The following is a 19,285-nucleotide window of genomic DNA, read 5'->3' as shown; positions in this document are numbered from 1 at the left end:
AATTGAGGAAAGACAGTTGTAGAATAGATGTGAGGAAGTTTGCCTTTAGCCAGCGGGTAGTTGATTGCTGGAACAGACTTCCATTCCATTTGATGGGTGAAATGGGAAGGGTTTTTTTTTTTGGATGATGCTGTATAAGCTTGCTTTTATGCCTCAAATAATGCTAAGTCATGTCGCCCTATATCCCTTTTATGAGAGATTATTAGCGCCTAGGATGCGGCATGTTTTGGCTACAAGTAATATGATTTCTAATTCACAATTGGGCTTTAACAAAGGCTCCTCTACTAAAGATGCCATCAGAAATTCGGTGAATCTAAGTAAAACATGATGGTTATTTTTTTATCAACTCTGAGGGAGCCCTCAGGTCACTTCAAGAGGCAGATAAAAGTCATCTCACAACATTTGGTATTTTCAGAGGATGCCCACAAGGCTCGGTCCTCTTCTAGACCAATGCTTACGATTTAGCGCCAGTCAAGTCATGGCTTTTGCTAGAACAGCGGTTCGCGAACCCCTTTCAACATAATATTTTTAATGCGAAACACTAAGCCTATATTCTCTGAAATCGTATAATTTTTATTATAAAATATTTCCAGTACTACGTTTTTATAAGCGACATTGCGTAATAATAAGTATTATTTATACTTTGTAAAGCAGTGATTATTCAGCCCGAACAGGCTAAGAGTAGAAAACTTGCTTCTTGTCCAAATGGTGGCCCCAATTTTTGCCCATCTCTGTTCCCATATCAGCCAAAGATAAAGCTGACCTGCTAGCATCCTATTTTTCTTCCAACTCATGTATTGATGATCTTGGTAAATCACCTCAAACCATTCAATGCCTCCTGTGGTCTTGTTCTCAAAATCTAATCCTGTTTTGTGTCTTCTTTTTTCACTGGCGTTTTTCCTTTTTGGAAATTTGCTCATATCCAGCCAGTTCCTAAAAAGGGTGACAAATCCCTTCCACTCTTTCAAAAGTAATGGAGGAATCAATTAACCACCAATCGCCAGTATAGATTCCACTGGTAATACACTGCCCTACCATTAATATCCGGACAGGTCCTATGCATGCAACAATACACGTTCATCAAATGCTAGAACGCAAATCCTGGACTGTAGTTGTTGTTTTTTTTGGTTTTTAGGAGCATTAGCAACTAAGGCCATATTGCTCCGAGGACCTTTCCGCATCCTCCGTATTTGGTGGGCACGGGCTCGAACCCCGGTCTAATCAAGAAGCGTGTGCTACGCACTACTGCTCCTGCCCACGGACTGTAGAGCAGTGGAAAACAGTCATATAGACAGACGAGTCGAGGTTCGTACTCTACCCATTCCTGGGTGTGGCGAATTCCAGGGAAACACTTCCTTCCTGATTGTATCCTCTGTACAATGAAGTTTATTGGATGCAATGTCATGGTTTGGGACCATTAGTTGTTATCAACAAACCCATGAATGCTTTGGACAATTATGCATTTCCAATACTTCGGGGAAAGCATATGCCATACTGCTCGGGCCGTAACAAAGTTGTTTGAGGAATGGATTGGCCAGCCCAGAGTTTGATCTGAATCCTATCGAGGATAGTAGAGCAGTGGTCTCTACTGTCCCTTCCACGTCGGGTACGTGCACTTCGAGATCGGCAAAAGAACACATCGCCTGACATTTATAAAATGCTGGTTGAGAGTATGCTGCGACGATTGAAGGCCGTCATAAAAGCTCGGGCAGTGTATGTTACCCATCCATGGACAAATTTAATGAAACTCAAGCCATTCCGCGTTTTGCATAAAATTCCATCTTTTGGTTTGCCACTGTTCTTTGTAATTGGGTATCCAGTTTTCTCTCTGACTTCTTTATTAATCTTGGTGTTCCCCAATGTTCAGTTCTCTCTCCCATTTATTTATATTAATGACCTTTTTCCATTGACCGGAAATCCTAGCCATAGTTTTGCTGACTATAGCACATTTTGAGAAACCTTACCCTGCTCAAACAGCTTCAACTTCCCAGTTCCTTCTGTTTTGAGCACTGGCCATACATTTACTACCCAAAAACTCGTGAATTTCATCTATCCATCTCCGCTTGGGTACCATTCTGTTATTTTCTTACGTCATCATGTCTTCGAGCTATGTGTCCTACCCAAGACCATTTTAGTTCTTTAGTTTTGATAAGAATGTCCTTTACTTGAGTTTGCTGCCTAATCCATGTGTTTCTCTTCTTATCCAACAGTCTGATTCCCAATATAATTCGTTCCATAGTTCTCAGCTTCTCTTACATTCTTTTGGGGAGTGCCCAAGTTTGACTTCCATAAGTCATGGTGGGGAGTATACATTGGTTCATTATTTTACGTTTCAGACAAATTGGGATATTGCTCCTCAGTATGTGACTATATTTCCTTAATGCTATCCATCCAAAATTTATTCTTCTCTTGACTTCCAGCCATTTATCATTATTACAGCTAATAACCCCACCTTTTCAATCATTACTTTTGTTTTAGCCATATTCATCTTTATCCTTACTAACTGTGCCTAACTGATTAAGATTTTCCTGTAATTCTTTGGGATCGTGGCTTATGACCACAATGTCATCTGCAAATCGTAAATGGTTTAGGTACTCTCCGTTCACATTGATTCCTTTCTGCGACCAGTCTAATCTTCTGAAAGCTTCCTCAAGGGCAGCAGTAAACAGCTTCGGAGATATTGTCTCCTTGTCGAACTCCTTTCTCGATTTTAAATTTCCTACTGTCTTTGTCTAGTCTAATAAAGGAGGTAGCACTCTCATATATGGGGTATCTATGGCTTGTCTTTCCAGTGCCTGAAACATTGCCTTATGGAGTCAAATGCCAGGCATAATGGTGTTTTATATTCATTTGCTTTCTCCATTAGCTGTGATATTACGTGAGAATCCTGTCCTAAAGCCAGCTTGCTCTTTCGGTTGATTCTCATCAAGTATTCTTTCTAATCTGTTAGTAATGACCCTTGTGAACAACTTGTAGATGTGGGATAACAAGCTAATTGGTATATAATTTCCAATTTCTGATTTATCTCCTTTCTTATGCAGCAAAACTATGATTGCATTATTCCACTGCACTTTGTGAAGAGCCTTGCCAGTTTTTGTGTTATGTCTGTTCCTCCCAATTTTAACAACTCTACAGTAACTTCATCTTCCCCGATGCATGTTCTACCTCATCAGGAAGAATATCGGGTATGTCGTATGTGTTGCTACTTTGCAATCCATCTTCCCCTCGTTCCTTGTATAATTCTCTATAGTAGTCTTCTGCCTTCTCTGCTGTTTATAAGTACACCATCGCTATTCTTCAGTATCATTTGTCTTTCTGTATTGCTGCTGATTTATATCCTTTGTTCTACTTTTCTTATGTCCTCTCTGAGTCTCTTTCTAATGGCTTTGCATAACTCAGTGTTTTTCTTGCTTTTCATTTGTCGTCTTTGGTTCATCATGACAAGCGTTTCTTGACTAATTTTTTCTTCTTCCCTATAGGTTTCTTGGGCTTTATCACTTTCAGAAAGTTGTAATATTCCTCGTCGATATCTTGGTCCTGAGCAGTCTGCAGAAGCTCAAACTTATTCTTAAGTTCCAATACATACTGCTTTTTCTCCTCCTCTGTTATCTCAAAGACCTTTGTATTATTTACTCGAGTCAGTTTTTTCCTTTCCTACATCTATATCAAGTGTACATCTTACCATTCTGTGATCACTTCCAACATCATTCACAATACATCTTCTGTTAGTGAGGATGAAGTCGATTTCATTAGTTGTTAATCCATTTGGACTCTTCCATATCCACTTTCTGTTCACCCATTTCTTGAAAAAAGTGTTCATTACTGACAGTCCTTGAGATTCTGCAAATTCCACAAGTCTTTCACTTCTCGAGTATCTACTGCCAAATCCTTATATCGCGTTCTCGGTTGACTCTGTGGAATATTGTTCCCACATCTCTCAGGCTTCTAGATTAATTAATGTCTCTGTAACAGAGACTCTCCACTGCATGCCTTTTCTATAGATACTTCCATGGGCACTGTTCTTCTGAATTGGCTTCTATAATTCCCGCTCTCCCTTTCAAAGAACTCCGAACACGTGCTACAACCTTTTCTTCTTACTCATTTCCTTAAAATTACGATCAACAAGTATCTTGTTTCATCTTTGTGAATGAAAAACATATTTATTTAGCATGATATACTATAAGATCGTAAAGGGATATGTGGTTTCTTTACAATAATATACCTAAGCAGAAGCCATTACTGAATTTTTTTTGCGAACCACCGGTCTTGAATAAACAAATGAAAAATTTCTGAGACGAAAACCAAAATTATGATCTTCATATTAACAATAAATTTTCTTTTATCCCCACGTAACGAAGTTTATAGCTGAATGGGGTATAAAGCACAAAACGTGGGCATTATATTATAGACAAATTGTAGTTTATGTGGCTGCCATATGGTTTCCTAGAATTAGTCACGTCACAGTGAAGGCCAAAATTTTATCATTGCAGAGAAAGATGATATTGGCAACGCACAGATGCTGCAGAACAACATTACAAGTGATCTCAGGTTGTATTCCGAAGCATGATTTCTAACTTAAAGAACGGTTTTACCCTTCAATGACAAGAACTTTGTAGCATTCCAATCTTTTTAAAAGAAGACCCACCTTCTAACTCAGAAACTAAATTTTGTTTTCTTAAATTATTATACATGGAATTGAGAATGAATTCTCAAGAAAAGACTATACACAAGCTGTATAATCTTTTCTTGGATTATAAGTTAATCTAGTTTTTTAACATGCATTCAGTAATTTTTTTTTTCCGCGGGCTCCTATCCTTACCTACTGCACTAGATAATAGAACCAGGCTTTAGAAAGTGTTACTTTTTCAAGGTGGAGTTCGCTAGACGTCTAGGTGCCGCCCACCCCCAAAATAAGTACATAGTGAAGCTGTGTAATTGAAAGAGTTTCTCGTACAGTACAAAATTTGTATGTGCAGTGGCTCAAAACATACAACATTCTCGTTCAATCCCACGCCTATCTGAAAGCAAAAAGTCTTCATCAAACATGGGCATAATCTTAACAAGATCAAATTTCAATGAGCCAAAGCAGTCTTAAGGCGAATGAAGAAAATATAGAAATCTTACTCATTCAGGAGCCCTACACCCATGTCATAGGATACCCCATCTCCTATAAAATGGTTCAGTGGACGGCTACACTCGTCCTATACCCGGATCTTACAGTCAATAAAATCACCCCGGCTATCTACAAAATTATTATTATATCAAGAGATTGTTTTCACCCCTTTTACACAGCCGACTGGCAATGTTTACAACATTAGAAGAGGAAATTATTCACAGTATCATATAAGAGTAGATGTGCAACAGTTGTTTTATATTTTGTTCTTTCCTTCCTATTTATAAAGTTATAGTTCAAGCAAGCTGTAAGCTTCAGAGAGGGCTTTCACAGGGTCTATTGCCAATGGGGATTGTCATTACTGCGTCCAGCACGTGGAGTAGTGAAGACTGGGGCGTAAATCACACCAGTTAGCATCTGAGACAAAAGAAGAATATTCCTGGATGCAATGTGAACTCTCCAGGGAGTGATATATAAAACAGCCCTGGAGATGGTGAATGCGTTGCCCTTGACTCTGTTCGTCCATCGCATTACCCGGTTTCGAACGAGGTCGGTGCGATTGGTTGTAGGCACCGCTGGACGTATCCTAACCCCTTCAGCTCTTGTCGAATTGCCCACATCACAGAGCAGAAACAACTGTCGCTAGCACTGCGTTACCAGCAAGCCAACCCTGCATAGATATGAACCATATGCACTGAAACAACCTACCTACACTCAAGCATAAGTTGTGACACCAATGAAAAGCCCACTTATGCCAATATTGTCTCCCAGCAGTCACTCTTACAACAATCGCGACCTAAATCCCCTTTGGAAGGGACATTAATGGCCAATGATCCAACTTCTGACCAATATAGCTCTGTAAATACCCAGAGGGCTAGTCCCATTCAAGGAACAACCCCAACAAAGCCATACCAGTCGACCAATCCAACATACCGTCCATCCAAACAAAATCTAAAATCTTCCTATCGAGACTCGGGCCTTCAACAACCGGTGCCAATATATCTAAGTTCTTCGAGGAGCAAATAGGGATCAAGATCGCTGTGAAACCTTTGAAAACAAGATATCCCTCCTATGCTTCATTCACTATTACTTGTGACAAACGTGATGAACTAAAAGTACTGGATACTAGCACCTGGCCACCGGGAACTCTAATAAAAATGGTCCTCACCCTACCGCATGCGATCGAATACAACAGAGGGATGCCAACTTGTCCCAATACTTCCCCTTAAATGCTTCTACCAAAACGTACGCAGTATCAGCAATAAACTACACCCTATACAAACAATCATGTTACTATCTGAATATCAGTTCATCTGCTTGACCGAAACCTGGTTATCTCACGGAAGGCAAGTGGATGTACTAGGCCAGCATCCATAACTCCAGGAATAACAGACGCGGCGGATGTGTTGCATTGCTGTATCCATCTAGTTTTATTTGCACCGACCTCGTACATAAACAGATTCCTGGGTAATGCATTCATCATCTCCAGGGCTGTGTTATATACCAACTTAAATATCACTCCCTGGAGAGTTCACATTGCATCCAGGAATATTCTTCTTCTGTCTCAGACGCTAACTGGTGTGATTGACGCCCCCAGTCTTCACGGAGTTATCGCTACTCCACGTGCTGGACGCAGTAATGACAATCCCTACTTACCGTTGCATTCTACACTATCCAACCTGTGCTGTCTGAAGAACTTCTTTCCGAACAACGCAGTCCCCCTTTTCAATACATTGGCAATAGATTGCTTGCTTGAACTTTATAAATAGGAAGGAATAACCAAAATGTAAAATAACTGTTGGACATCTACTTTTAAATGGTACTATGAATAATTTCCTCTTCTAAAGTTGTCGATGGTTCGCATTTTTGTACACCCTTCTAGCCGGTTGGCTGTGTAAAAGGGGTGAAAGCAATCACTTGCTTTAATAATTAGAACCTCACCCGCACGCAGATACTCCAAGCCCAAAAGGTGGAGAATTCGCCTAGGTCCGCCACTGCAGCTCACACAAATTTCTTAGTCATTTAGCCGGGGCGTTCGACACCTTACAGTAGCAAATTTGTCCACCAACTTATAAAGGTAATAAAGCTCCGTTCTCGACGATTGGTAACGTCAGCGCCTATGCCCTAATTGCAAGCGTCACCGTCTCTCCGGCGTGCTGCACGCCATGTTCTACCACCTAGCACAGCCATAACCAAAAAATTTATTCTGAACGAGCAAGTGATGTTCCAATGTCGAGAATCAGAGGAAACCTGTGCTGCATTTTCCAAGTTCGCCCAAGGCGTAGGAATCAGGGAACCGTTTCTCCCCCTCCCAAAATTTTAATGTTATATCGCATAAATTACGATGGTTCTGTGGGCTGCTTTACCAACTGTCCAAAGGGAGAGCAGCAACCTGGCAGGCCCGACTCCCCCAAAGGAGCCATAACACAGAAATTCTTCCCAGATGTATAACGAATATACCCAAGTGAGCCTACATGGTTCGCTCCAGGTCTCCATACCACATTTCTCCTCCAGGAGGAAACTCTACCAATTTGGTCTCTCAGATTCTGCGACCACCTCATACATGAATGTCCTACCTGCGCCGCATCCTCATGACAAAGACCCAGAACAGCTCGTGTTACAAAATGAGGAATACTACGGTGCCTTCACGCTCTTTTCAAAAAAACTCTTCCACAGACTGACACCTCGTAAAGCTACCGGCATAGCTTCTCTACAAGTCCACGCCCAGCGACTTAAGGGACATGCTTTAAAATTAAGAAAGAAAAACATATTGACTGCGACAACCAAACCTGGACGGGATTCTGTCCCAAGCCTTATCATCTTGGCGGAGCTTAATTTGGGTGCAGAAATGCTCCCCTGGACCAGGCACCTTGCCTGGCCACTTTCATTCCCTCTCCACGGCGGGGTGGAGAAGGAGCATGGGCCTGCCTTCTCTCCCCCTATCTTAATGCAAGCGAATGCCCCACACAACAAAATTTAAATAGGCCCATATTCTAGGCCTTTCCTAATCAAGCGACATTACCCTTTTCAATTGAAATAAAACTAATTAAATGAATTTTTTTCCATACACTTTTAAATCTCTGTCATTTCCAGCAAGCAACTCGGAGATGGGGGGAAAATGCCTGGTGCCGCTTGACACGAAATACAGGCGTCATCATATAGACGCAAACTAAGGTCCTTAATAACCCACAAAAAGAAAAGATCCAAGTATAATTATCTTTGGCACGAACGAAGAGCTCTACGTTAGGAATTTACAACAAGAGCACCCTAATGCCAGAGTAGGAAAGCGCCACAAATTGGGTCGTGGAACTCTTCCCGGCGGCATGGCGAACCATAAGCCAACCTCCTAATCAGGGGGTTTACCCCCTGGCATATAAAATCGTCCAGAACTGACGGTGACTAAAATTCAAACCTTCCGCCTTGCCATACATTATCACTCCACTGCAGACCTGGGGAGTATATTCTCCCTAGCACCTTCCGTAACGCCAGAATCATTGTGAGTGCTGATGTCAACTGTCGGTCTCCGATGTGGTTCAGCACAACTCTTGAGAAACATGGCAATGTGAACGGGCAGCGCCTCGAAGAATACCTAGCAAACAGCCCTTAAGTCTACCTTAGTGACCAGATCCATAAGCTTCAACACTAATGGTGCACTGCAGCACCATTAGAAGGAAAAAACGACTCCTGGAGCCTTCTACATGAGGTTCAGAAGTGGAGGACGCCCTCGGACAGAACTATCGAAATGCAAGAAACAAATATACCGCCATGATCTGGGAGCACCTTGTCTCTGCAACCGGAAATGGTGACGCCTGGGGAAGATCACTCCTGCAACTACACGAAAACTACCAACAATATTTTCTCGAACATCTCGCTCTTCCCCCCAACAACACAACTGTAGCTCGGAAATTAAGGAACAGAAAGACACTCCGGGAGCCGACTACCTTGAACCGAGATAATTAAAAAATCCGTCGAGTTATTCCAGAGGAGAAAGGCAAAACTGTGCCCCATCCTCAAGAGAGACCAACTAAACAACAGCACCTACCCTGTAATCGGGTTGGAACCCATTACTCAAATGCTGGCCTGCAAAATCAGTACGGATTTAGGAAAGGTCTCTCCACTCAAGATGCGCTAGAACATATCCTCAAATGCAAATATTTCCTTTTCATAACGGTTGACTTCGCCGGTGCCTAACCTTCCTGTAAAACTGCTGTCATGCTCCAAACTCTTTACTGTCGTATCAGAAGCCTACACCGATAATCTTGTCCTGATACTTGCAGAAGATTCAAGAGCACAGATGGAGACGTCAGCAAACCATGCAATCGCCATATTACAAACTGGGCAGTAAAAAAATAACCTACAAATATCTCCGAAGGAAACTCTGAACTAAAAGACCTCGGCGTTGTTTTAGAGAAAAATCTGTCTTTCACACCACACTTAGCCTACCTCCGAAAGAAAGTCAGTTGCTACTCTGCGCTATTTGTGAGGATTACCCGCAAGAACTGGAGTCTCAAAAGAAGGACACTGGAACTCTTCTATAAGGCTGCCTTCTTATCCATCATCACCACCGCTGTAAATAGAGCAAAACTGGAAACAATCCAACTTCAAGAGCCTGCAACACTGTGAGCACCCATGCGCTTCGGGTTCTGGCTGGAGCCCCTCACCCCTAGGCCATGAAACCGACTTTCTAGATTTGCGGCAAATCCTGCAATTGACCCAAAACTAGCGGCGTTTGGGCTCAGTGAAGCAGCTTGTATGACGACCTTCATTGCCGCCTGGTGACCTAGCTCCAATACTAATGAAGGACTACAAAGTATTCGCATAATATGCTCAGGATCTATGCACAACCTACCAACCCTACTGTGACTCCGACTCAATAATTAAAACTACTCTGGACGGGACTTTTTCCCACAAGAGACCCATAGTGCTGTGAAAAGGCTAATCTTATATCCAGCACCATACAACAACCTGAACGTGTCCCAGGAGTGACCCACAACCTAGCCGTCGAGAACCATTGCCAATGACCAACCTATAAATAGAACTACCACGGACTTGACCTCAACGCAGTTCTGCTTCCAGTTCTCCTGGGGGGGGGAGATGGTTCCATTATCTCCTCCCTCCTCGTGGGACATGGGCCTGCCCCGCTGACCACAGGGGTCACCTCCTTCATCGACCCCTTACTGCCTATTGTGTTCACTTTCAAATTCCATTGTAGAAGTATTCCTCACACCCATTTAACGCTCAATCCTACCGCGTTTTTTTTTAGGTCCTAGCCACTGAAGTGGCAGGACCTGCCAGAATACATAAAAGACTGGTGTTCCTGGTCTGCCTCCCTGGGGGCAACGGCTAAATGGCCAGATGAATAACGGTACACAGCAGTTTATATTACGTAGAGATGGGGAAGAACCCCTAAAAAGTCGCACATAGGGTTCGAGGATCTGTTGTCGATACTCCAATCAAGAACACGAAGTTGGGTGCGGCTAAAAGGACTCATCAGTGAACACAACTGTAGCGCACGTTGATGGCACCAGTTTGGACAAGGTCTGCTGTGTTATAAACCACTGGCGTCCGGTTGGACATGTTTTCCCCCTTGGTCACATCAACCCGAAGAGACAGTTGATGAGAGGACATCATTCTGTTGATGTCTCGAAGCCTTCGAGACCTTTGCAGCTGAGGTATTTACCTGGAGGAGAGGACACTGATCGTCAATCACCGACGTGGAAATGCCGATCATTAACAATTCCACTGCCAACTGAAAGTCACCCCTTCTACTGCCCATTTTTTTTTTTTTTTTCTAACCTCCGTTCTGCATTGTTTCCGGGTCCTGCCCTGGAACTAGGAGCAGCTTTGGCTCACCTTTTCTTCTTTCTCCCTCTGTGCAGGATAGATAACCACTCTCACATTTTTTTTTTCTCTTACTCTCTCTCTCTGCTGGCACCCCGACTTACATCTTCCTCTTCAATGTGGGATTAAAATTATTATTATTTTTTTTTTTTTTGTCTTTTTGCACCACGGGAAATACATTTTGTTTCTGTTTTTAGTTTATTTAATTTTTATTTTATATTATTTTTTTCCCCTCTCTGAAATGGGCCCCCAGAGAAATGTGGCCCACCTTTTGGCAACATCAGGTGGTTCAGAGTCTCGTATCGAGACAGTACGTGCTCCATTGGGACTGGCCCACCTTCCCGTGGTGTGGACGAGTACCCAGAATCATCTGTCCAGGTGACTGATGCTTCTGGGTAGCCAAGAGGCCAGAAGAGAACAACAGAACACATATCTGGCCCGTTTGTAGTGATACTGTTCTTCACAGAGATACGAGGCGGAGTTGAACTCACGTTCTAGGAGCCGCCTTTTACAAAAACACATGTCGGCCAGCTCTTTGTGCAACGGTTCCTGTCTCCCGAAACCACTTTAAAGAATCTTGTAAATGACGATGCCCCACTGAGCAAGATAGAAAACGGGAATGAAGTGATGTGGTGGCAACGTGTGTTTTTATAGGCACGAATAATTTGCGTGCCCATTTATATATCAAAAAACAGAAGCGTAGTTTTGCTCCAAAAATAAAATGTGTTTTGTAGAGAATTAATAGAAATTACAAAAACACCCACTATTGGTCGTCCTAACTTTTTCTAAATATATCTTCAGAAATACCCCTAAAATGAAGAGGTCACGTGCAGAGAAGGAAAACGAACAAAACCGCCCGTTTAATTTTCATTCCAGAAAGAGGAGGCCACGTCAAGTGACGTCACCTCGGGACGGCGCATTTAAATGACGGTGAGGTACAAACTGCTCGGAACAAAGGGATTACACCGCTCTTCACGGAGTGCAAAACAACAAACAAAGGCGGCTTTTTATGGAGGGGCAATCCGCAGTTTACCTCCCGCATGCTTCAAGCGCCGTTTTCTCTCTCCTTATGAACGCCTCGTAATCAATAGAGCCGACTATTTCCGCCGAATCCAGATCGGAAATAAGTCGCGTTATAATATCAAGCACCGGCAACGAGAGATGATATCATTTATCCGCGCACCTGTGACGTCATCGGAAGTCAGCGTCTGGAGCACGGTAGCTAAGAGAATTCTCCAGTTACCACCGCCTATTTACCGCTCTGCACCCCCTAATGGTGTCCACTTACCGGCGGCCTCACCACACTCGGACTCCGAATGCGAGGCTAAAGTGCAGCGAGACTCTGCTTCCCCGTGTCCTATTTCATCCGTATTTAGTCATTACCGACTATTAGGAACGGGCGGAGTAATGGACCAGCAAGGAACGCATCTTCCTTTCGGTGTCTCTCCCTTTCTTTCTCTCCCGAACTTACAGACGTTATTGTAAATGGGTCTCCCAGCAGATTAGCCATTACCGACGTATAAATCTCGCCGAGCGGGCGCGCTCTCATCAACGGTGAAGCTCAAAGGCCTCCCCCCGTAGCCAGAGTGCGGGTCTTAAAAGGAGTTTAATGGAGAGAGAGAGTAGGAGACCGCCGCAACCCCCCGTCACCCGCCTGCGGTCACTGCTGCCGCTACCAGCGCACACCTAACTGTGCGGCAAATTTAACGTTGTGTGTGCGCGCGCGTGTCGCCTCCACGAACCTCGTTTGGATACTATCGAATTAAGACGACCGACCACCTCGGTCAGGGCCGGGAAAGAGGCGCAGCAGATTTTTGTCATAATGTGATATTTTGTCTCTTTGGAGGGATTTGATAAAGATACGGCGCAGGGAGGAGATCTGGCACGAGACAGATGGCTTGTTCGTGATTATTGCCCGAAGTGAGATGTTGTTGTCGGGGCGTGTACAACATAGTGTTTAAGGGGGTGGGGGGCTGTACAGATCCTAGTAACATCACAGCTACAGTGCATTTGGTCCGAGGCTACCGTAAAAGCCGATACCAACTATCTTTCCGTAGAATTTCCAACTCGCTGATAACCCACACGAGGGAGAGTGAAGTTTTTTGTTTTACCATGACTTGGTCTCGTTATAATCTATAAGAAAATATATCACACTTGACGCTCGAGGCAGACGCGAGTACTAAGTTTATTGAGATGGAATTCATAAATCGAATCCTATTGGTCTTCCTAAAAATCAGCCAACTGCGTACTATCCAGTGAACTTATATACCTACCAAGTGGTAGGGGTGACAGCTTCGCGTTGCCCATGATTCTGTCCTTTCAGTGCGCTTTACTGCAACCACTGCTTCCCATATTGCGAGGCAAAGCGAATAACTTGGATGCATTTTATAATCCTATAAAAAGAAATGTTCGTTATAGTTTACTAAACATATAAAGATTCCTCTCCAAATATCCAAACTTTAAGTGATCGGCTTTGTTAAATGGGTTTTAATTGCAGGGCCCATGCGATTTGATTGTTTACTCATCTGGTAACATGACTTTTTGGCAATTGTGGAACCGAGACAAACCTTTTCATTTGGTTTGTAAGAACTGGAGCAAACCAAGAATCCAACGCCACCGCAAATAATCTCCTGCCACTTCAAAGAAGCGTTTGCAGGTTCCCCTGGATGCTGTCATAATATCTAAGAAGATAACACTGGTCAACAAACTGAAAAATGATCTCAAGTTTCTTTTTCAGCATGGTAGTGTTCGCAATATGACTTGCTGATAATATCGGTACAAGTTAATTAAGACGATTTCATTTCAAAACTCATGAAACTGGTTAAAATCACTCATTGAGTTTCAGGTCTCCACTAATAGCGTTCCATTTCCTCCTCCTCTTATAAAGAATCTAGACTATGCTGTGGAGGTCTCATCGCTGAGAATGCAGAGGCAGGCAGCTAAAGTATAACTTAATTTACACGCGTTAATTAGGAAAGAGTCGCGCAGAGAGGATTTCTACACTCTTGAGGCATGATGAATGTGTTTCAGTAATGATACTGACCTCGGACCTTATCTAAAACAAAAAATTTTCAATACAGTAATCAGATGGGTACGAATAGGGTTTCTAAATTTCGGTTCCCAAGAATTTTATTTTATTAATTAAGTATTTGCATTTAGTCTAGTCATAAAACACTGTACATTGTGGTGTATAAGTAAAAAATAAAATTTAAGGAGAATTAGATATTAAAAAATGCGACTCGTGGTTTGATGGAGATAAACAGAAAATACCTTATTTGATTGGATTGGCTCTGCTTTTGCAGTTGAAAGGGATACATATCTCTCTCTCTCTCTAATTCCCTCCATCGCATAATATCATTATTAACCTCATTTGAACTATTTGGGGCTGAACCCCAGATTATGAGTACACCATGTCACGGGCATGGCCAAATTCGGAACGGATTCAAGCAAAAGAAGCTTTTCCAACTTATTTGGATTGCTTAAATATCTAATAAAAGTATACTTAAAGACTTTAAAAGATGCTTCTTAATCTTCCTACTTAAAATACAATTTCGATTTTACAAATTACGAAAGAGCAATTTAAAATTTCCTTCGCTTGTTGGTAGATTTGCGTTATGATCACTTAATGCTTCAACTGCGAGTCCCACTGGTTTTAAGCATCTTTCGACATCCATCCTTCCAGATAAGAGAGCTTTAATTAACGTAAAGACATTTTTATTGGTGTTAAAATCTCTCACTTTCTAATGAAGTGGTTATTTGCAACTATATTTAAATAAAAATTAAGCATTTTAAAATAAACTATGTAGCAGTCTGAATGTTTTATTTTACTGCTGCTGCTGAAAAGTTGTTTCCTTGCATCATTTGAATCCACTAATACCATTAATTAGTGTTTTAATGATGAAAATCACGATACTCATGACAAAAAAATCTAAGATTTTCATTAATAAAATGAAGTCATTTTCTATAACCAAAAAAATTCCGCAGCTGTGCAACTCCCCCCCCCCCCCCGATTATAATTCAGGGACGCCACATAGACAATGCAAATACGTCTCGTGAGCTCGAACTACGGGCAATTCAAATTACTCCCTCGCGTTTGACCACTCGGCTACGTCAGGTTGGAAAACTGCTTTTCACTAACTTCCTAACTCGTGTTGGAATTTTCTTCTTAAATTAATCATTGTTTTAATAGGGTAGAGCATTCTAAACAGCTGTGATGCCAATATGTTTCTAAAAAAAAAAAAAATTAACTTCCACTGTTCTCTGGGAGTTGAGTTGTTACATGTGGACGGACACACTATTAAGTATTTGCGAAATTTACCTTTACGTTCTTAAAGATCAACAACGTGTAATTGTTACAAAATACGATATTTCACAGCTAACTCAAAGGAACATTTTTTTCTTTTTGTGTATATTGCGTGAACAAATAAGGTAAATTTAATTACGATTATAAGAATAACACTCTGCTCCAATTGAGCAAAATTATCTACAAACTATAGCCGATCCGAGACGTATAATTTCGCTTAGACGAAACCAAAATCATGGTTTCGGACGTGGCCGTTGCAGAAGCATGAAGATACTACTTCACTAAAGCGCAAGCGTTTGCGTGTTCCACGGTAGCTCGTGCGCAACGCGCTTGCTCGCGGAGTTGAAGGATCTGGGTTCGAATCCCGCAAGGAAGCGTTTAGGAAGTTTTTCCTGCTCTCCTCCACCCGTGTTGAGTTAGTCGGTCTCAGGCCGTGGACGTGAGGGGTTTCCCGCTCACAGACAGACAAACCGACTAAAGAACACACACACGGTTACAGACACCTATACACTTGAAAATTTAATACACCCGTTTTTGGGTGTATTAGATTTTCAAGGAGGAATTACCCCACTGGAGAGGGTGGTTCCTTACTCCTCTCACATAAAATATTTATTTTACTGTAGGTGACTGTAAAATTTTAATGCTACAATTAAATAAAAGGGTTTATTTTAAGAAGCAAACTGCAGAGAAAAAAATACCCCAAATTTAAAAGCAGTACATTTTAAATTGGCTTTTCGTACTGCTTTTAAATTCGCTTTTTCTTTGTAGTTTGCTTCTTAACTCAATGAAGCGTTAAATATCTAATAAATTCTACGTTTTCAATTGACTTGGCAATGCACAAATAACCATAATGGGTACGGATTTAATTAAGTTAATTCTAATTATTTATAATAATTAAAAGCACTACTGTCATTTTGATTGAGTTTCACAGCGAAATATTTTACCCAATGGTTAATCCCTAAAATAAAGGGTCTATTTCTCTTTTTTTTTTTTTTTTTTTATGCCACACAGTACATCATTATAAGGGAACTTTTGGTTAAAAAACAAAGTTTCATGGCAGTCCAAATACTCTGCGTTATTAATAAGGGTTGAGAATTACGCCATATTAAACAAACTTAATCCTCAGTGTTGGTCTGGCTTTAGTTAGATTTTTGCCGTTGAATAAAAGAATCAATGCGGCTTTTAACCTCTCCGAGGATATTCTAATTACCCTTCGGCACGACCATCTAAATCAGAGGAGCTTACAACCGATCAATACTGTATTTAACAGCAGTTACATGGACTCGGACGCGTGCTAAGCACTCTACTACATCGGGTTTTATATCCCTTAGAGAAGACAGCTCCTCCTCCATACCAGGGGTGGATTACAAGCAGTAACTAATCGACAAATTCTGCCCCCAACTTTCGGGCCTTCTGATTATTCTTACCTCTCCAGGATAGCTGACCTAGCCATGCGTCAGTGCTTGCCCGCTTTAATGAGAACCGTGTACAAGTACCACTGGCACCTGGTCATATGAGAAACCGGTGCAGAGCGTTCAGTTGCATATGATGATTATGATTGTTTGTCAGCCTTCTTGGATTACGAAAGAAATGGGAAAGATAGGAGCCAATCAGGTGCATAAATATGCTCTGTGAAGTCCACTTACATTACATTGTACCCAGTGATTTCAAACAATTCCTTAGTCTGAGAGCTTGTATCTGTCAAAGTACTTGCCGGAAAGAAATTACGTTATATTTTCTTCATGGCTTCTGTAAACCATCGCTAACTCTGCAATGATTGCATACAGGTGATCACCAATAAGCAATTGCTGAACATTTTTCTTAGGACATTGGTTGCCTCTTTTTTTTATGGGTTTTTTCATGCTATGACAGAAACTTGCATAGTTCTTTTCATCCATCAAATAGCTAAACCGACCACAATTTAGTGGCATGGTAAGCAAATCTGACATACTTCCAGGGCGTGCCAAATAAAGGAATTTTCCAAAATTTCAAGTCTTTCGAACAAGTAAGCATTTTGCAAGATATTAAGCTTCTAATCACTTGGCTTGGTGAGAGCTCAACGAATGCGGGATGTATGGTACGAGTATACAGCATTTGGAGCGAATTAGGACTCAGAAAGCTAGACGGGAGAACCTTTATTAACTAAATGGATCACGAAACTTCATTCATTTCCCATAAGAACGGCTACCCTCGTGGGCCCGTGTTCCTCTCGAAGCTCCAGACACCAGCATTTATTGAATATATTCTCAATACTGTTTCCAAAATAATGAGCGTACACCACTAATATTTCATAGATTTTGAAATATAATGCAGTATGGATTGAGTTTAGTAATATTCAAATTTTATGAATCATTCAAAAGCCTAATATAGTGGAAAAGTAATCTGAATAACGTGCCATTGATCTAAATTTAGCATCCCCCTCAAAATGAAATTGAGATATTCACAAACGCTGATTTCATTTTGAGAGAACAACTAAAATAGCTTCGATTTTCCTTCTAAAAGGTGTTCAGTTTAGTGCACGTGAAAGAGATGTTATTTTCATTATCAGATAAGATGAAAATGGTGGTAACAGAAACACACTGGAATGAGTTTGATCCTGGAGGCATTTAGAATTTGGATATCTCGGCAAAAATCCCTGCCATCTGTCAATTCTCTATTTTGTAACAAATATCATCCTCTGCAGAAACGTTACCTCGAAAGCATTATCGAAATGAAATCTAGCACGTTCTACCGGCGCGTCTAATGATAAACAGCAACTGTCCTTTGCCTTTCGAACAGTGGTCCAATAACGGATAAGCACGTGTGCACTAAGCAAGGTTGGTGGGGTGGGTTGGGATGCAAATGGTGTATTACTTAGATGCGTAAAGTGCCGGCGATGGCCGTTTTCTCTGACGTCTCCTCTGCATCTGAAAGTCGGAAGCTGCAATAGTTGTGGTTCCATTTTCTCCCCGCGCCACCAAATCAGGAAACATAAAGGGAGCGAGGAACAAACACGGAGGTGTGGAGTAAGTGTAAACAGTGTTCGCGCTTGCGCGCGTTCCGAAAACGCGAGCTTTATTCCAGAACGTGTACGTACAAAGCTTGGGAATTTTCAGGCGTGTTGAGCACGAAAACCCGTAAATCAAGATGCGGAGGGGCATCGAGCCGTTTTTCTCCGGGGAGAGTTCCTCAGTAGCAGCTATTTTCTTGGCGTGGCGATATGCATCTTCTCCGGCTGCCTAGCAGCGTGCTTCACAATCATCCCAAAAGTCATACGTGTTCCTCAGCCTTACCTTATTATATGCCGTGCATCGCATCGCATCTCTTCGTATGAGATTGCTTTTTCCGCCTAAACGGTCCAGAATACGGAGCTGAGTTTAAGAAGTCTTACCTCCGACGCCTAGCGCTCGTGAACACGGGCATAAAAAGCTCCTCTATTATACAGTTACCACTATTGCGACGGCAGCGTAACACATGGGCCACCGATCTCATCATCACGCTGATCACGGCAAAGATTAGGAAATTTCACGCCACATCGACTCCGCAGCCGCGGCCGGACGCGAGGCAGGCGAGCGGAAAGCTGCCAAGAACCTGTTGGGAAGCTCGGCCGAGCTCTCGCGGGAACTGAAACCCATTCAGGCGCGCGCGCCTTCCATCGTCGGCCGTCCGCCAGCACCACGTCTGGGGATTATAAGTTATCGCGTACTGATGGCGCGGACATGCATCAAATCGGAGCTGACATCTATTGAGGGTAGCTGGGGTGCACCTCGGCTCGGCCTGGCCGCAGTCGACACACCAAGTGGAGATGGCGTTAGGAGGATCGCCTTGGGATTTACCCAGAAACTGGAGAGTCGCTGTGCACGCTCGTTGCCGGCCCTGCTGCGTACAGGCGAGGACAACATAAAAGGCTTGCACGCTGAAATAATTCTTAATGCCAGTCCGTGCGGTTTAAGCTTTCACGTACTTGTTCGCATTCCTAAACACAGCCTTTCACGGGTTCTCTTCCGTAATTTCGCCAAGCATAGAATTTCCCCTCTAAGGGTAACGCA

Source organism: Mastigoproctus giganteus, chromosome 5, assembly GCF_048544385.1.
Source record: "Mastigoproctus giganteus isolate SK-2022 chromosome 5, ASM4854438v1, whole genome shotgun sequence".
Classification (NCBI taxonomy): domain Eukaryota; kingdom Metazoa; phylum Arthropoda; class Arachnida; order Uropygi; family Thelyphonidae; genus Mastigoproctus; species Mastigoproctus giganteus.
This window is presented reverse-complemented; position numbering follows the sequence as displayed.